This window comes from Patella vulgata, chromosome 1 (genome assembly GCF_932274485.2).
Source record: "Patella vulgata chromosome 1, xgPatVulg1.2, whole genome shotgun sequence".
Lineage (NCBI taxonomy): Eukaryota > Metazoa > Mollusca > Gastropoda > Patellidae > Patella > Patella vulgata.
Genome location: NC_065879.2, coordinates 13,913,770 through 13,934,809, shown reverse-complemented (window position 1 = coordinate 13,934,809; position 21,040 = coordinate 13,913,770). Strand labels below are relative to the sequence as shown.

General features: G+C 38.1%; 2 long non-coding RNA genes across 2 annotated transcripts; one reads left to right on the top strand and one right to left on the bottom strand.

Moving 5' to 3' along the window:
- The first annotated feature begins 1,255 nt into the window (after positions 1–1,255).
- LOC126829401 (uncharacterized) lies at positions 1,256–20,959 on the top strand. The gene is made up of 3 exons (XR_007683384.2): positions 1,256–1,466; positions 17,464–17,578; positions 20,820–20,959. It is a non-coding gene; the product is annotated as an uncharacterized LOC126829401 (long non-coding RNA).
- LOC126829384 (uncharacterized) lies at positions 4,360–15,453 on the bottom strand. Its single transcript, XR_007683378.2, has 3 exons — positions 15,366–15,453; positions 12,458–12,630; positions 4,360–4,968 (listed from the first exon to the last, which is right to left on the bottom strand). It is a non-coding gene; the product is annotated as an uncharacterized LOC126829384 (long non-coding RNA).
- Positions 20,960–21,040: the final 81 nt, after the last annotated feature.

Sequence of the window (21,040 nt, the reverse complement as noted above, 5' to 3'; positions counted from 1 at the left end):
GCTACGACTAGTCAATTCGATGTTGAAGGTAAGCTAATGTACATCAGAATGTTAAGGATATATCTTCAAAAGAATTGTTTTTAAATATTTTAAAAAATAAATAATAATATTACCCTTGCTAATTGTCTTTTAAACATGTTAAAACTAAGGAGAAGGTTAATCTGAATGTATTTTATTACTTTATTAATTATATTTAATTATTTAGTATTTTTAATGATTTGATTTTAGAACAAAGTGTCTCGTAAGTCGATATAGGCTGGGCACTGCTATTATTTTATGTATATTTTATGTAATGTATATATATTCTTGTATGCAATGTAGTGTGTGACACTATAATAAACAAATTACTTACTTACTTACTTACTTACTGCTAATGTCAAGCATAGGCGTACGAGCTGGGGGGGGGGGGGGCTGGGGGGCGGCACCAAATGCCGGGAAAAATTTTGGCACACAATTGTACTTTGTAAAAGTTGTATAAAATATATTGCGTTCTTGAATGTGTCCAATTTAACAGCGAATTTATTATTATTATGTAACATACTAAGAACCTAACTACATTTTTGGGGCACCAACCACCACCGCCCCCCCCCCCCAGTCAAAAATTTCCCTGTACGCCTATGATGTCAAGTGTACACTTCAATTCGATGAGGAAGGGGCGGCGTATGGACGGTATTGTTAGCCCCGTTAGGTCACGACAGTAGGACGTTAAAATACATTTCATTTCATTTCATGTTATCATTTTCCTCCTTTTGATAATACACATCCAAAATAAATACTTTATGCACCAAATAACCCAAGAAAGGGGTTAATAATGTAGATAACACATCAAAGTTTCCTGGTAAACAATGCCAACTTGGCTTTCTAGCAGGAAAGATTTGGTAGTTGTATTGTTCACGTAGATAAAAGATAGCCACCAAGTTCGTACTACCATTGGATCGGGTTTATTTTGTCATAAATAATTCACGATATAATGGGCGAACGTGAGAAAAACAACCAAAATAACAAACAAACCAACTCTAATAATGGAATAATTAGGCTAGTAATGTATTGTTAATAATCCCCACCACAATGGCGATTGAAAACCCATTGATTAAACAACTGTATCATAGTTTAGTCAACTTTACAGATCATGAATAAAAAAATAAAAGATTTTGGGGGGAAGGTTTGGACACGTGTATCGGAAGACAGATCGTTTAATAATTGGGTAATTTATAACTATTGATATGTTGACGTCCATTACAATGATAATATAAGTTATTATAATCAAAGGAATTATAAAAATGAAAAGGAATCGCAGTTTAATGTATGTGTAAACACGTTGTTTTTCTGGTAATGAGCATAAGATAGGGTAAACAACCTATAATTCTTAGAATTTCATTAAATATTGATTTTAACTTTGCTTTTGGAAGGATCGGAATTTGGATCTCTTTTAGACAAAGTTGACAGAATTACCATTATCTTCAAATGTAAGTATTTTCATAGTTATATATTGCACATATTCCAGATCTTTGACCTTTAGGCACATTTGTCCGAATGTGCTACTATAACTTAATCAAAGCTATACGTAGTAGGCTCGTCTCATTACGGACATGTTATTGTAAAGCCAGTGTTTACGAATGAAAATTGCCACGTAAATACTGGATTTACGACGATTACCGTTCAGATACAATATGTATAATATAGGATTAATCTAAACTAATGATGACGATATCCCGGCTTTCGAAGACACATTACTGCTTTATAGGACAGCAAAGTCAGTCTAGCTCGGTACATCAATTATCACGCCTTTGTCGGCCATGAAATTTGTACTTTTAGGGTACAGTATTATAAAATTGATAGGGCAACAAAATATCACCTATATTTGTACTTTTGGTATATAAAATGAAATGGGGGTTTAACGTCCTACTGTTCTCTGCTCCGACTGGACAAATGAAGACGGGCATACGCCATGCAGTGTGCTATGAGGAAAATTTTGCCCGGATAGAGGCATTGTCGAATTCCAACTGCCAGGGGGTCTTTTAGGTACACGCCAATGTGTATAAGGAACCTCGGTTTTTCGTCCCATCCAGACGACTAGATAGCTGTCCTTGTCAAACTTGTGAACTCTTGTTGAAACGTAACACTAATATAACCCATAGTAATTGTTATCCATAAATAGTGTTTTATTTGATTATGTTCAAATTATTAAATGCCATTCAAAGAATATAGACGGACACATCTTTAACAGTCTTACCTCGTCAAAAGTATTTGCGAATAAAGATTCCCTCGTAACCACAGTATTAACGAATAAAGATTCCCTCGTAACCACAGTGTTTGTGAATAAAGATTACCTCGTAACCACAGTGTTTACGAATAAAGATTACCTCGTAACCACAGTGTTTACGAAAAAAGATTACCTCGTAACCACAATATATATATATAGCGAATAAAGATTACCTCGTAACCACAGTATTAACGAATAAAGATTCCCTCGTAACCACAGTATTTACGAATAAAGATGACCTCGTAACCACAGTGTTTACGAATATAGATTAACTCGTAACCACAGTATTAGCGAATAAAGATTACCTCGTAACCAGAGTATTAACGAATAAAGATTCCCTCGTAACCACAGTGTTTACGAATAAAGATTACCTCGTAATCACGATGTTTACGAATTAAGATTACCTCGTCACCACAGGGTTTACGAATAATAATTAGGATTACCCTAATCCAACCTTAACCTTACTCTGGTACAAAGTACCTCCTTCTGGTTCAACCTTAACCTTACTCTAGTACAAACAACCACCTTCTGGTTGTTTGTACCAGAGTAAGATTAAGGTTGGATTACATTCTGAGGAATGGATAAAAAGATACTCTAGTTGTTCTACTTTGTGCACAGTGTTCCTACCTTGTCTTAACAATAGCATTTAGACAACCAACGAATTCAAATTGAAGTTCGGTAGCAAGAAACAGATTTTCATATGTCGGGCTAGGTTCCAGCGGATTGGTGGATGGGTGTTTATCGTTCGGATGCTAAAAATACTGCCGCCGAATGTATAAATTGGTAATACACGTACCATGGTACTTGGAATTCGAAAATAATAGTTGGAAACATCGCTGTCAAGACAAAGCCCTCACAACCCCAACGCACAGCTGGTTAAGCTGTAATACATAGGGAGGTTGGATGGCCGAATGGTTAGCACGTGCGCGCTGTATCATGAGGCCTGTCAGTGAGTTACTGGCGTGGTTTCGAATCCCCGGTTGTACGTGACAAGGAGTAGGTTTGTCTGTCCAACCTCGTGGGTTTTCTTGAGGTCCTCCGGTTTCCTCCCACTGCTAAGGACCCCAGGCCTACGCGCAAGCGAATTATTGAAATAAAATTAAACCATATGTTAGTCCCGAAATGACCTAGTCTGTGTCGAAGGGACGTTAAACCCCATTTCTCTCTCTCTCTGTAATAAATATTCTTTGGCTACTAGAAATTGACACAAATGGGTAGCAATGCATATAATAATGTAATATGAATGTATATAAATTGATTAACATTTAATCGTTTATGTTTTTACTCTAATTTCTAGTCAGTTATGTTCGACGACATACGAAAAGAGTTCAAACTGAATGGAAATCATTGTCTTGTTATTCCGGTCTAAACCGGTAGTATTCTCCTGGAGGATATAGCTAGATCCATTTCTTAAAAACCAACTCAAGACTTCGTCAAATTTGCTGACATGTAAATAAGGTTAGGACAGGTTCTTGTTGGCAAGATTGTAGGCTAGGGTTAGGGTAAGCGTTAGGGTTGGGTCCGGGGTTAGGTTAGGGTTTGGATTAGCGCTAGCCCTGTTAACATCTCGTGACCTTCGACCAAACTTGAAGCTGGCATTATGAAATAAATCTAATCTGTGGTACATGTGTAGCCTCGTTCTCCGAGTTGCTGCATTACAAATGGCACTCGAAAGCATTCTGGTACGCGATTCGTGTGCTAATTTTAAAATTTTCATTTTGTCTTAAATATTGGATATCTTTTAACGGTAGGATAACAACATCAATGTTGAATTAAATTGACCAATTCGTCGTGTTTGCAGTTTGGTCTGTCATTGAGTCAACTGGCGTGGTTTCGATTCCCCGGTCGTACTTACCTGCCCAACCTCGTCGGTTGTACGTGACAAGGAGTAGGGTCGCCTGTCCAACCTCGTGGGTTTTCTCCGGGTCCTCCGGTTTCCTCCCACTGCTAAAGACCCCTACGCGCAAGCAAATTATTGAAATAAAATTAAACCATACTTTAGTTCCGAAATGACCTAGTTTGTGTCGAGTGGACGTTAAACCCCATTTCTCTCTCTCTCGCTCTCTCTTTGGTCAGCCCCCACCCCCACACCAACCACCTCTTATAACTCCTTTATTATTACATATTATGTATGTTTGTTTTTAGTAACGTGGATATATATGCACTAAGTACCAATTGAACAAAAACTATTAAAACACCGTTAATTAATACACAAAAATACATACACTCTAGCACTTTTTTATACCGAATTTTATGTGTTAAACTATTTTGTGGGGCCCCGATCTTCGTAGAAATATTATATCCATAGATAAAGCCCTTGATTAGATATAACCGGATTTTATGTCCACACAATGAACCGAAATTTAAGCTAAAATTAGCCAACAATCCGACTTATGCTTAATCTTTCAAAACAAAACATTAATCGTATGACTTGATCTATAACACACTACAATAACACCTCAGCTCAATAACACCTCCCTCATGATGTCCCCGTGAATCACAACCGGCTATAGATGTGTGAAGAATGATGGAATTACGACTTAGTCACGCTGGAAGTTGTCGATTGTTTGACATGTGGCGGTTTGTGTATTTGTTGTTGTCCTGTGTTATATTTTTAGAGGGCGCTACTGTTGTTGTTACCGTAGTCGTTGGTGGCCTCGCTTTGGTTGTAGGTGTTAGGATTACTTCCGTTAAGATTACAGGATCTGTAAAAGGAAAAAAAAACAAAATAAGTAATTAAACATACATTATGCAAGAGCTAAATCTGCCTATTGCAGGTCTTTCTTTAGGCAGGAAATGTTTTTTTAAATTATTAATTAGACATTAATTAACTTATCCAGGCTATAATCAACTCGCGATGGCATCGGATTTCTCCGATATTAAATACATTAGAACAGTTCAGCCATATTTTGATTTAAGCTAAAAATGGAGGAGCGAGACTTAGCGTCGAACAACCAGTACGGTGGTTGAAATTATTGCACACGTCTTGTCAAACCGTCAACAAAGGCTATATATCTTCGCTCGCAATAGAGTAATTTGAATGAAATTTTCAAATTATTCATTTTACATTATCTGTTTTCGAACTATTATAGCAAGAATGTGGCTAGCTCTTTATCCAAATCTTACATAATGTATCTTAAATTAGACATTAACTAACTTATCAAGACCATAATCAACTCTCGATGCCATCGGATGCCTGCGATGTTTTTTTGATCTGTGGCGTGGATGAAATAACTGTACAATGGTAGTAATGACGGTCGGGGCTAGCCTAAAATTGAATCGCTAATATCTAGGTTCATAGTAAAGAAATTTGATTGAAATTTTCAGCATATTCTCTTTTCATTATCTATCTTTTAACTATTATAGCGAGAAATTTCAGCTTTTTATCTAATCTTACCTAATGCCCCTTTAATTCATTGTAGTCAGAATTTTTAATTGATGTTCGCGTAGAAGAAAAAAAATCAAATTGGTGGGGCTTCATTAATCAATGTTTGTCACAGAACTTATTGAATAATAATAATATAGCGCATGGTTATATAGCGCATGATTATTAAACATTTATTTTCTAATACGCTTTCAAGCATTTCCTCGTTGGTCATATAATACTATTTTGAAAAAGATGTAACACTATTTTGGTGATAACTGAGATCAATTTAGTAAATATATTATTTATTTACAACGGGTATATAAAACATTTAGTTCCTAGTGCGTTTTCGGAGTAGGGTCGCCTGTCAAACCTCGTGAGTTTTCTCCAGGTCCTCCGGTTTCCTCCCACTGCTAAAGACCCCTACGCGCAAGCGAATTATTGAAATAAAATTAAACCATATGTTAGTCCCGAAATGACCTAGTTTGTGTCGAGTGGACGTTAAACCCCATTTCTATTTCTCTTCTAATGCGTTTTCAAATATTTTCTCGTTTATACTGTTTTAGTGGCATTTAGTAATTGAACACATTAAAAATAAACACATCAGTTCTATGTAATTGTTATCCATAGAACTGTTGTGTTTACTTTTATTTTCTCGTTGGTCACATAATACTATTTTAAAAAAGATGTAACACTATTTTAGTGATAACAGAGATCAGTTTAGTAAATATATCATTTATTTACATCAGGTATATAAAACAGCTACATAAATACAACAGGAATATAATATTAAACAGAAACTAAACTACGTATATCAGGAACATAAACAATAACATCAACACGGTACATTAATTATTTCAACCATTTCGCCTTCTGCCTCAATAGCGGCTGAGCTCGAATGAGCCTGTCCCTCTCTTCTATGAATTTAAATAAATACTTTACATGTATACAATACAATCCTAATATGATACGAGTACTTAATATTAGAGCACTTTGTCACAAAGGTGGGTTTTTAATGCTTAGATAGATTTGGATTGTTTAATTTTAATTAGTAATTGATTCCAGAAATATGGTGCTGCAAACACAAAAGACCTTTTGTCGAGTTCAAGCTGACTGTATTGAAGAAGAACTTAGTCCCCTAGTGGATTCATGGCGTTTGAGCATTTTCTTTATGTAGTTTGTCATTTAGTCCTAAATTTTGTCATAATCGACTAAAGTTGCAAGATATTCTTTATAATTTGATTAAGATGACGGCAAACCACGTGGTAACCATTCGCACTAGCCACTGGTTACGTCTGGCACGATCGTTGCTTTCTGTACAACGCCGACTATAGAAACCGGTTTGTCCCGAATCCCCAAATTAGAAGACCCTTTCGTGTGGGATGAGGATGGCTGAATACGGTTGCGGTTTTTACAGAGAAGAATGGCCAAGTACGCGTTACGAAATTCCGGTCTTTTCCAGCCATAGATGAATCCATTAACAACGGAATTCGTGCTACAAAGTAACACAAGCCACTCTATCATCATCCGGTTCTCAATGACGTCAACACTGCTGGCATAAAAAGCGCTAATTAACAAGGGAATTAAAAATAGTACAAACAGGCCGAACACCAGCGCCATTATACTCGTTCTTTTTTTGATATCCGTGTTTCGTCTCGAAGTGTTCCGACTGTCGAATTTAAATAATTTGAATAAGATTAATAGAAATGACAAACAACTAAGTAGAAAACCGATTCCCAAAATGACAGCAATGAATTGAAAGGCACTCTTCCGGACAACATTGGGTACGGTGCACAGTCTCCAACAATTCCAATGGTTAAAAACAAAAAATGACAAAGCGCACGTCGATATCCAAAAAATCCAAGTAAACAGACAAGCTGATAAAGAAATTAATTTTGTACTGGTGACATGATATTTCCACGGAGTCGCTAATGCGAAGACTCGATCAAATGATATTAATAACAATCCGAACATTGCACTTCCAAAAATAAGCACCCAATTAAACACTTTTATTATACAGGAATATTTGTTATTGTTTAGAGAGGGGTACATTATACAAGCCAAATTGAGCGGAATTAAAATTACGCCAACAAGAAGATCAGACACTGCTAGATTAGCTATTAACAGATTACTGGTTATTCGAAGCCGAGGGAACTTGACAACACTGACTATGATGAGACAATTGCTGATTATTATCAATGCAGATTGAAGACTTCCTACAGTGACGTAAAGTAATACTGAAGATTGTGATGCCGTCATATTACTGACGATACACGTGACGTTGTCCGCCATAGTTGTAGAAATGTTTAAGTCCGACATGTTTCTGTTAGTTCCGGTGAATGACAACAGTCTAGAGATTGTATTCCGATCAGTAACAGCGGTTTAGAGAATGTATTCCGATCGAGTGACAGTAATCTAGAAAATGTATTCCGATCAGTAACAGCAGTCCAGAGAATGCATTCCGATTGAGTGACAGTAATCTAGAAAATGTATTCCGGTGAGTGACAGCAGTCAAGAGAATGTATTCCGATCGAGTGACAGTAATCTAGAAAATGTATTCCCGTCAGTGACAGCAGTCTAGAGAATGTATTCTGATCGAGTGACAGTAACAGCAGTGTGGAGAATGTATTCCCGTGAGTTGCAGTAGAATGTACATGTATTCCGGTTGGTGGCGGCAGAGAAGATTTCCTGGATGTGTCACTGAATACGTTGATGAGTGAATGGTTCTGGCACTTCTATTCTCTGTTGGAGGAATATATAACTGTATTGGTAAAACCCATGCTAAGCCTGTTATGGGATGAATCTACAATGGTGGGGTAACTTACCTTCGGATCCTTATCAGTACCATGTGTATTTGTTAGAAAAGAGATGATTGGCCATTACAGATTAACTGTAATTATTATAATTGTACAACACTAATTATCTCAATTTATTCCTCTTTCATACATAAATACGTTAATTACATCAAGAGAGAGTACAACTTAATGTCAATAATTTGCATGCGTGTAGAACATTTTAGCAGTGGTGAGTGTCAGAGAAGTTCGAGAGGATGGGCGGGTGCCCCCACTCCTTGTGCCGTACAAGTTTGGAATCGAAACCACGTCACTTGACTCTATGGCATGTCTTATGATCTAAAGAACACATGCTAGATCACCCAACTCCCATACCATCCCTATGCCAAACCCCTTGTCGCCCCCCCCCCCCAAGTTCTTCATATTTAGTCACCTCTGTAAATATCTTTCTTCTGTTACTTAAAAATGAGAAATCTTCGTATTCGCAGCTCGTTAGATAAAAAACGATACTTAAGAGCTCCCTGAAATCATATTGTTGAATATATTTTTGAAACAAGGTACCAAGGATTAGAATGAAGAACCCCGTGGTTGTGTTTCGGTGAAAAATCTGAGCAATGGCCAAGAGCTTGGCATATAAGGCTAGACCATAGCGCCGCTATCTGGGCAAAATTTCCCTTATATCCCCATAGCAGTTGGAATTCGATATAAGAGTAGGCCTTACAGCGCCTCTATCCAGGCAAAATTTTCCTCATAGCTCACTGCATGGCGTATGCCCGTCTTCTTTAGCCTAGTCGGCGCAGAACAGTAAGACGTTAAACCCAATTTCATTTTATTTCATTTAGCAACTAAAAGAGTTGGTAGATCCCCCATGTTGTTTTTTATTGCAAATTTAACGTTCAATACATTGTACGTGATATTATGGACAGGTTGATTTAATTCAGTAATTTACATATTGTCCCATCCATTTTTTCTGGCGTCTTCATCTCTAAATCAGTTAATTGTAATTACTGCAGGTGGAGAGGCACTAATTGATGTGATAGCGTTTTCTTCTGTTAAGCTGCTATTTCAACACTAATTAATCGTAGATACTATGTACTTACTAAAGATTATCTCTAACACGACAGCTGAAAGGGATTTATTATGCTCAGGACTCCAGTATTGTTTGTAACATGTCGTTATCAAGCATATATACACAAATAGATAAATACTTGATAAGGATTTGTGAAATCTTATTGAAACGTCGCAGTGTAATAAACCATAGTAATTGTTATTCATAAATAGTACGTTATTTGATTATCCAGTTGTGGTGACATAATAATCGGCCTATTTCTTGTTTTTTTATATTGGGGTTTACAGTCCACTCGACACAAACCAGGTCATTTCGGGACTAACATATGTTTCAATTCTATTTTAATAATTCTCTTGCGCGTAGGGGGCTTTAGCAGTGGAAGGAAACCGGAGTACCTGGGGAAAACCCACGAGGCTGGACGCCAGTTGTCCCAATCACAGACTTTAAGATACAACGCGCATGCGCAAGCCATTCGGCTATCCAGGGGGGTTGGATGGCCGAATGGTTAGCACGTGCGTGCTGTATCATAAAGCCTGTCATTGAGTCAACTGGCGTGGTGGTTTCGAATCCCCGGGTGTACGTGACAAGGAGTAGGGTCGCCTGTCCAACCTCGTAGATTTTCTCCGGGTCCTCCAGTTTCCCCCCACTGCTAAAGACCCCTACGCGCAAGCGAATTATTGAAATAAAATTAAACCATATGTTAGTTCCGAAATGACCTAGTTTGTGTCGAATGGACGTTAAACCCAATCTCTCTCTCTCTCTCTCTCTCTCTCTCTCTCTTCGGCCATCCAACCCCCCGATTGAGAAACCCATGACAGGTGCAGTATGTAAGATTTAGATAAATAGCGGACAGTTACAAATAGATAATGAATGTTGAAGAAGTTAAATTACATCATTCTAAGCGGAGTTATCGTCGTTTGAAGAACAGTGAAGTCTTAATTGTTACGATAATGGACAAAGTCTCGACTATCCATTATTTAATTAAATCATTAACTGCCAATGTATTTAAATATGTTAAAAATCAAAACCATCCGAAGTTTCTAGAGAGTTGATTATGGGTTTGACATGTAAATAAATATCTAATTAATGATGTATATAACATTTGAGACCAAACGACAGCTCTTTATTAGACGGATTTAGCTCTTGAATAATAATGATAACGATAATAGAATACTTGACGAAACGCCGTGCTTATATAATACAACCCCAGTGTTTGCTTCGCATAAATATTTATTCTGCACATAGAGAACTATCTGCATGTACCCTACGTCGAGAAAGTTCATCCAGATTTTCCGGCGTGGTTCCCCCTTGTCAGTGATGCAGGACGGAGGGCCTAACAAGAACAGCTGTCTAGTCCTTCGGATGAGACGAAAAACCGAGGTCCCGTGTATACATTGGAATGCACGTAAAAGATCCCTTGGAAGTTGGAATTCGATATAAGAGTAGGCGATAGTGTCGCTGCCCGGGCAAAATCTCCCTCATAGCACACTGTATGGCGTATGCCCGTCTTCATTAGTCCAGTATAGGAGCAGAACAGTAGGACGTTAAACCACATTTCATTTCATTTCCTACGTCGAGAATATGTCACTCTCTTTCATCCAGGCGCTAAGCCATTGACAACTTAAAATGTCTATACCCAAAAATAGGAATGTAAATGTAGGAATGTAAATATTATATTGTAGTACATTACCGATTGTACATATTATTTTATATTGACTTATGTAAATAACAATTGAAAATAATAAATAAGTTTAGCGTACAATACAATTATTATATTGAACCTGTATGGGGTCTTCCCATATCGCCGACTCACCGAGTTTTGGAAAGTCGACCTCGGCATCCTTTGATGGGATTAAAACGGATTAAAAGCGTTAATGAAGCAGGGACCAGTCATTATTAATATAGTTCACTGAAATTGATTTTTATCAGAAGTCGACTCACTCACTAATTAATAAAATGAATATAGTTCACTTAAATTACATGAACTTGAATTTTGTCAATTCAACTCACTCATTGATTAACAAAATAATATACTGCAGTTCAACATGAACCTGACAGGTGATCGAAATTCAGTTCATTGTGATTATTTCTCAATAAGTATAAATACGTAAATCATTCTAAGACATTTCATATTAGCACGGACGGCTAAAAATATTAATTGGAAAAGCTCATCCTAATATTTTGAAGTGATTACATTTTTGCAAGAAGAGCAAAAGACGATTGAAATTCAGTCACTGCAGTATGCAAGTGGCCAGCGACAACCACTCCAAATGAAAAAATACACCGATATCAACAGGAAGATTGAAGATTTCAAGCATAGATATGAACAAGGAAGACTAAATTTATTAGAATTTTCGAACTATGTTGGACACTTTATGCGTGCAAAAATTTAAAATTGTGTTATGTTAGGTGTTAAAGATTGTTATAAATTAAAAAAAAATTAATGCTCCCAAAATAATCTGCTTAATGAGGTTTATCCTTCAGCTTGGGTCTATTGTTCTTAGCCACTCATTCCCATAACGTCGACCAAAATTTTTCCCCTAAAACTCGGTGAGTCGGCGATATGGGAATGAACCAACTGTATATAGGTCTACTGCATTTAATTATAAATTGTATATTGCATTGTAAATATTTTTATGCATAAATGATTGTACTTATGACTTTTGTAAATAAACTATTTAAAAAAAAAATAGGTCCCTGTCCTAAATGAACGCCATATCCAACTGTTTTGTAATGCGGTTCTACTCCAGTTCACATCTGTTCACCTTTTCAATTTTATTAAATGAAAGCGAAAAGCGGAATCAAAATTATCGAAATTATACTTAGTGCTTTCGACTAAAATCGTCTATTTAGGACTTAAAATGTCGGTCAACTAGCTTAGTGTCTGTTCTCAAGCGGAACTAATTGTGGACAGACAGCGTAAGTTTAGTATGATAAATATTCTGTCCTGTTATCATTAAATATCTTACCAGTTTCTCTGTAAGGTCGAACATCTGGTTTCTTATGAGGTGTCACAGCTGTTTTAATAGGTACACTTAATACAAGTAGACAACATTCCAGTATTAATAGTGGTATCAAATAATACCTCATAATCATTATTACTGTTATACTATTCACCTTATGTGACAGTCAATGCCGCAATCTGAAAGAAAAGAAATGGTATTTAAAGTTCTACGTTTCTTGAACAACCCAGATAATGATCGAAGACGGACTTGGATAGCTGCGTTCCCCCTACACTTTGTACGACTAACATAATAATAATCTTTAATCAGATCTCACAATGAAACATATGAATGCAATTTACATAAATAGTTCATACAATCAATGACAGATTTTGGAGAGAGAGAGAGAGAGATGGGGTTTAATGTCCACTAAACACAAACTAGGTCACTTCGGTACTAACATATGGTTTAATTTTATTTCAATAATTCGCTTGCGCGTAGGGGTCTTTAGCAGTGGGAGGAAACCGGGGGACCCGAAGAAAATCCACGTGGTTGGAGATGGGGTTGGGGTTTAATGTCCACTAAACACAAACTAGGTCACTTCGGTACTAACATATGGTTTAATTTTATTTCAATAATTCGCTTGCGCGTAGGGGTCTTTAGCAGTGGGAGGAAACCGGAGGACCCGAAGAAAATCCACGTGGTTGGACAGGCGACCCTACTCCTTGTCACGTACAACCGGGGATTCGAAACCACGCCAGTTGACTCAATGACAGGCTTTATGATACAGCAAGCACGTGCTAACCATTCGGCTATCCAATCCCCGACAGATTTTGGACAATACGCTACATATATATATTGATCGTTATACAGTGACATTATTTATGAATAGTCCCAAAACGGACGAAAAAGTACTTTAAAATGTTATTAAATCAGTGTTGAAATCAGTTTATGTCGGCATACCTTTCATCTTTTCATCGTTTACCGTGAAACAAAGTAGTACAGCTTTACGGTTTTTATAATATTTCTGGATATATATATATATATATTTATATAAGTTATCTACATTAGTGTAACACTACAGATAACAGGAGATCAGCATAATTGATAAGACCTTTATTAAGAACTAGAAAAAGACATAAATCGGGAGGAGCTCTATTCCAAGTCTGACTTGCTGTCAGTAAACTCCTGCTTATATATCGTACGACAATTAGGGAAAATGGGCAATAAGGTTTTAAATATTTTATTCGGTCACTCTGGAAAAATGGACACTTAAAAACTGCATGAATTTCATCGCCTATTTCGTTATCTGAACAAAGGTCACAGATTCGATTTTCTCTGGGGATTTGTAAAAACACTCCAGACTCGATCGGTAGTCTATGACTTCGACATCTAAATCTAGCAAAATAGCGACTATATTTTACAGGTAAAGCAGTTAGATATGCTTCATGCTTGTGAGTAGATTTACACAGACAGTAATTAGCACATTTATTCGAGGTATTAATAGAACTATGCCAATCCTGCAGATAATGGTCTCTTAACCTTAATAATAAACATTGTTTTAACCATTTACCGTCAATATTACTAGCTGGAATTTCCAAATATTAGACAAACCAGTAGAATTTAAAGTCTCTTTTATACAAGTTAACCACGTGTTAGAATCATCTGATTTATAAAATATATCATACATGAAACATACATTATGTAAGAGCCAAATATGTCTATTGCAGGTCTTTCTTTAGGCCTGAAATGTTATCTAAATTATTAATTAGACATTAATTAACCTATCCAGGCCATAATCAACTCTCGATGGCATCGCTAGCCTGCGAACTTTAGTGGATTATGAGCCGATTTACTGAATAACTTTCCTTCACGATTTAACGATTAAATGGATAATCGAGACTCTGCTGTTTATCGTACTGACTTTAGTAATGGTGATCGAGGCAAGATGGAAATTTCAATCGCTTAGTTCTCGGTTCATAGTGGATCAATTTGAATGAAATTTTCAGCATATTGCCTTTTCATTATCTAGTTTTTAACTATTATAGTGAGAACTGCCAACTCGTTATCGAATCTCCCATAATGTATCTTTAAATATGCAAACTTTGACTTTGATACAGTTTCAATTTTATGCCAGAAACTAACCATTCTACACTTTATAAGTACCTGCAGGGGATAAATACACAGCTCGCCATAGATCATTACATTCGGAGTACTACTTTTTACTTGTAGCAAGTTTTACAAGTTGTTGTGATATTTGTTGTTTTTCTAATTCAGATTCTTAGACACTTTTCCTTAAAAGCCGCACGGTCTACACAACCGACAAGGGACAGCCACGCGGTAAAATCCAGAGGTACCGTATCGGCCAACAGCGGTATTGAACCCAGCTAGATCTATTTACCAAGGCCATCTGCAGATTTCCTCAAGGTCACGAGGTGTAAACAGGGCTAGCGCTAACCATAACCCTACGCCGTACCCTAACCACAATCCACGGCAACAATCACGTGGCCTAACCCTGTTTACATCTCGTTAACTTGAGTAAATCTGCAGGTGGCCTTGGTAAATAGATCTTCTGGCTAAAATGAGCCAGTGCCTCTGTGTCCCCCGCGGTTGGCATAGACAATATCTAGCGTTGTATCCAGTGTCTCAAATTTTCAACTAGAATATTGTTTAATATCCTTTGACCTGTGCAATATCCTTTGACCTGTGCAATATGAAAACTGTACAATGACGGAACAAAATCTTCATAACGGTGATAGTATACCCAATGAACAGTTGCAGTTCATAAACCTAGTGAATGCTATCCATAAAGCTATCCATAATATATTGCTTTCACTAAATGTCCTTCAAAGATTTTTCTTATAGCATACAATTAACGTTAATTTCAATATTACTACTGATACTCCTGATATAAGAATAAAAAACGTCAACGTACTTGCCGATTCTAATTTTAATAAAACCAGTTATCCTTGATATAGGAGTACAAAGTAAAGGTATAGTGATATTGGTTGACGTATAAAGAGGGTTAACCAAGATATAATTATAGATATTCAATACAATATGAATAAATGTGAAATATACGACAGACGAGCAACAGATGTGAACTATTCAATAATATTAATATAATACGACGGACAAAACATTCAATTATGGGATTTGGCCTTATTTAAATTCCCCTCCCGCAAAAAATTATAGGCGGGGTTGGATGGCCTAATGATTAGTGCGTGCGTGTTGTATCATAAGGTCTGCCATTGAGTCAGCTGGCGTAGTTTCGATTCCCTGGTTGTACGTGACAAGGAGTAGGGTCGCCTGTCTAACCTCGTGGGTTTTGTCCGGGTCCTCCGGTTGTGACACTATGCTTTTTCTGGGTAGGACTTTACGCTGGTCTATGTTTTTAAATCTTTATAACATCCATAATACAACGGTTATATACAGGAAACTACACACACAGCTATGACATTTAATATAAGCTAAATATAAGTTCCCTATCCACTAGCTTGTGTTTCGTAGCGGTACGCTCCTCCTTCTAAGTCTACTTGGTGATATCCGTCGGGCTTCAAGCCGTTCCACTAGCACCGCTCTATGAAGTCGGGATGATGTCTTCCCCGAGAACTCCAAATGGTGTCTGAAGGGAAATTTAACCTGGCCCTTTCTTATATAGAAAGTATAGATGTGTCAGCTATTACGGCGAGGCAATTACTATTTTTGGGTAAGTGTTTAGTATGGGCACCGTTTTACGTCAATATTATTCTATTTAATTGGACTAATCTGTGTACTTTCCGCAAATGTTGGCGACAGGAACTGTCTGTGAGTTAGTCTAAGAAAGTTGAATCTTTCAAAATACCTACCTAGCCAATTCCTTGTTGTCACCAATTTATTTAACCACTTCAACCAGAGCACCTTTCATAGAACTAAAATAACCCCTATAGTATTAGACGGTTTCCTCCCACTGCTAAAGACCCCCCACCACCACCACCACCAACCGCAAGCGAATTAATGAAATAAAAGTCACAAAATGACCTAGTTTGTGTCGAGTGGACGTTAAACCCCATTCTCTCTCTCTCTCCCTCTCTCTATTAATTATAAAATGTTATCCATATAGAGAGTGACAAGACTCGTTCAAGAGACAGGCTATACATTTAATTCCCCCCCCCCATTCTCTTGTATAGGTGATCGGATACAATGTCTGATTGTGTGTGAAAATGGGGTTTAACGTCCACACGACACAAACCAAATTTTTTTTCAATAATTCACTTGCCCGTAGGGGTCGTTAGCTGTGGGGGCAAACCGGAGGATTCAGAGACAAACCACGAGGCTGAATACGCGATCCTACTCCTTGTTACGTACAAGCGAGGAATTGAAACCACGCCACTCGACTCAATGACAAACCTTATGACTTCACGCGCACGCGTTAACCATTCGGTCACCCCATCCCCGTTTAATCGTACACATGACTTGCACAGATGATAAGGCATGTTATGTAGTGTTATGTATCGTCCAAGATGCAAGATTTGCTTACTATTTACGTAAAAGAACCCTGTCAGGGTTAGCGCAGAAAAGTAGGACGTTAAACCCCATTTCATTTCGCATTCATAAGCCGTTATTGTTTAACCTCTGATTTGCATACTACCATGAAATTAACAACGTGATTTCCGGTTGTTGGTGGTGCAGGACTGGCAACGAAAATCAATTAGTCATTCGGAAGGGACGAAAAAAAACCCCAATGTTTCGTGTACTCAACAGTAGTTGGAAACGCCAATGTCCCAACAAAATTTACCTCCTAGCATAACGTATACCCACCATCATTAACCCAGTTAATAAACAATATGCAATGCTAACCGTGGTGGGTTGCAGCGATTTTACTATTCAATATAATGACATCCCTACTCCTTCCCATTTTCCTACGTAATCCCCAACCCCAACTATTTTGAATTACATGAAAGATGGAGGTAAAGGAATTTATTATGGTTTGTATGAAATTATTAAAATCTTGATCAGTTGTTCAGTAACCGTTCATTTCTGGTTCATTTCAGAATAAAAGGGAAAACGAAATGAGGCTTCTACTACTTGTAACTATGCTGTTATTGCTGCTGACTGGAACAGTATTAACGATGGCTATTCCTGTGGGCCAGGTTCTTCTTAATAAGGGTAAGAGTGTTATAGCTGCTGGGTTAATAACGACAGGAGTTCGGTGGCTAGTAGGTTATATGGTTCTTAAAAAAATTAAGGGGGTTATAGCTGCTATGGTTATTGGTTTTTAATAAAAGTAAGTGTTATAGCTGATATGATTATTGATACGTCCCAGATGTGTCTGCCAAACTAGGCTATGGTTCATTTTTATATATAAATATACTATTCAAAAAAAGTAGGGGATATTTGATTTTTAAGTGTTATTAAAGTCACCTAATGAAACTGACGAAGAAACAAATGACAAAATGAAATGAAGTTCACATTCATCGATTTATTCCAAATGATCGTTAGACTAAGTAAGGCACAGACTGACCATTATAAGGGTAAAATGATACCTGGGGTCAAACAGCAAAGTTACCACAGCATCACAACCAAGTCAGTAACGGGTAAATCCTCCTCTGTTTGCCAAACAAGCATTGATCTGACGTGGCATACTCCTAATGAGACGTCTAAGGTCATTTTGGTCCAGATTGTCCCATTCCTGTTGCAACGCAGCAGCAAGTTCTTGGACATTGGCAGGACGTTGTTGACGTTGACGTAACCTCTGTCCAAGCATGTCCCAGACATGCTCGATGGGGGAGAGGTCGGGACTCAGTGCTGGCCAAGGTAATGTGGTGATGTTCTGTTGTTGGAGGTAACCGGTAACGATCCTGGCCCTGTGACATCTTGCGTTGTCATCCTGGAAGATGAAACGGCGGCCATGACGTCGTGCGAACGGCACAACATGGACTGCCAAGATGTTGTCCCGGTAGTACTGGCCTGTAACACGCCCTGCAACAACATGTAAAGCCGTTCTTCCAGCAACAGTGATGCCTCCCCACACCATAACAGATACACCCCCAAATCGATCATGTCTGATGGCGTTAACGTCTTGGAAGCGCTCGTTTCGACGACGCCACACCCTCCTACGTCTGTCCAAAAAATCAACAGTGAACCTTGACTCATCTGAAAACATCACATTGCTCCAGCGTCGATTATCCCAGTGTTGACGATCCCTACACCAACGACGTCTTGCCTGAATGTGATGATCTCTCAAACAAGGGATCACACGAGGACGTCGGGCGCGAAGGTAACCCCTATGCAGTCGATTCCGAATCGTCTGGCCACTCACTCTAACACCAGTGTCTGTTTGAAGACGAGCGCTGATCTGATTTGCTGTGATGACACGATTTCTCAAGGCCAAGGTACGGATAAATCGATCCTGGGTTTGAGTTGTCGCCCTTGGTCGACCTGAGCGTGGTCTGTCCTGTACAGATTGTGTATCACGGTATCTGGACCATAGCCTGCTTATGACAGACTGAGAAACATTCATCGTCCGCGCCACAACCGCCTGTGTTGTGCCGATCTGTAGCATGCCAAGGGCACGTAACCTTTCATTTTGGGTAAGCCGACGCATATCAAAATTTGTTTTCTGGTCACTAAAACAATTAAACTGATGTTTCCACCCTGGAATTCAATGCCACAATGACTGTAACATTCAAAGTCAGAGTCGTGCAAATCTTGGGTTGGACCCCCATGATGATCCCAAGCATCACCTGCATTCCATGCGGTAGCTATTGGTGCGTTTGGGCGTCACATGTAACTGGAAATGTTTCTTCTGTTAGGTTCTATAGTGACTTTTTTCGTAGTCATTTGCATATTTTAGTATTATGCCCCCAAAATCAAATATCCCCTACTTTTTTTGAATAGTATATATGATCTGTTTCCATAACATTACATGATGTCCTATCTAATAAAAGTTGTTCACGAATTGGAAGCCTATATTATTGCTACAGTTGTAGCTGCAATGGTTCATCTTAATAAGGCTGTTCTTCCTATATGACTCTCTTCAATAAAGCCAAGGATGTTATAGCTGCTAGGTTATATGGTTGTTCTTAATAAAAGTAAGAATGTTATTGATGCTAAGTTATGTGGTTCGTCGATATAAATGTAAGGATAACTGCTAGGTTATATGGTGCATTTTTATAAATGTTAGTAGGTTATATGGTTTATCTTAATAAGGGTAAGGCTGTTATAGCTGCTAGTTTATATGGTTCATCTTTATAAATGTATGGGTGTTATAGCTGCTAGGTCATGTGGTTTATCTGTATAAATGTAAATGAAATGAAATGGAGTTTAACGTCCTACTGTTCTGCTCCTAACCTGGGCTAATGAAGACGGGCATACGCCATACAGTGTGCTATGAGGGAAATTTTGCCCGGAAAGCCCCACTACGGCCTACTCTTATATCGAATTCCAACTGCCAAGGGATCTTTTACGTGCACGCCAATGTGTACACGGGACCTCGGTTTTTCGTCCCATCCGAATGACTAGACAGCTTTCCTTGTCAGCCCCCTCCGTCCTGCATCACTGACAAGGGAGAAGCACGCCGGAAAATCTTGATGAACTTTCTCGGCCAATGCAGGGATCGAACACCCGACCTCCAGTATAGCGAGCTAGCGTCTTACCCACTTAGCCACGCGATCCCCCTGTATAAATGTAAGGGTTTTATAACTGCTGGGTTACATGGATCATCTCAATAAAAGTAAGGATGTTATAGCGGCTATTATTATACCATATAGCAAAATGTATCATATTTCGGTTTCATTATGCTTTGTCGAACGAAGGGTGGAGATATTAAATTGGACTCTGTCCGTCCTAGACGATAGTTGTCTTTAGTAAAGACGCGGTATGTCGATGATCGAATCATCGTTTTCTTATCCTCGACCCACCGCCGTCAACTGCCCATGGTAGTAATCATGCCATTTTGATTTACATGGAATTATCATATGTTGTCATGGTTTCTAGGCTTGATTATATCGATTGTGGGAATATGATATTTACATCCCGGATATTACCAAGGTAACGATAGCCTACTGAGAAGAATACCAAGATGCTTTTAGGTTTAACGTCCGCTTACACCTTGGGTGATATCGCAGACAAGAAGGGCGGCTGTTATCGCCTTTTCCCTTATGGAGCTGGGGAGAGGACGTCGCGGATTGCAATAGCCAATGAAAATGGGACTACGATCAATGACGACAACAATAGCACAGATTAAAATATTTGTGGCGAGATCATTGATTATAGCTTCATTTTCAATCGCTGTTAGTAACTGGTGACATCATCTCCATATAACCCCATATGAACTGGACAGTCACGCATTTTACGTTCAGAGATAGTTACGGGTCATGGAACGACATCATTCATTCTTTTCTTTCAGTGATGAATCGAAACACATTATCCAAGAAGAACGGATGCTGCTGTCCGGGTGGTGTTGGTTGCAGTGGTTAAACTGTGGAAATAAATAAACTCAATATTTGAACAATCCTGGTATATTTTCTACAATCAACCCATTTATTTTCTTTATGGTGGAATAATATATAAACATTAGATTAGATTATCTGATATACACATTTATATCAAAGGACAATAATTAAAATT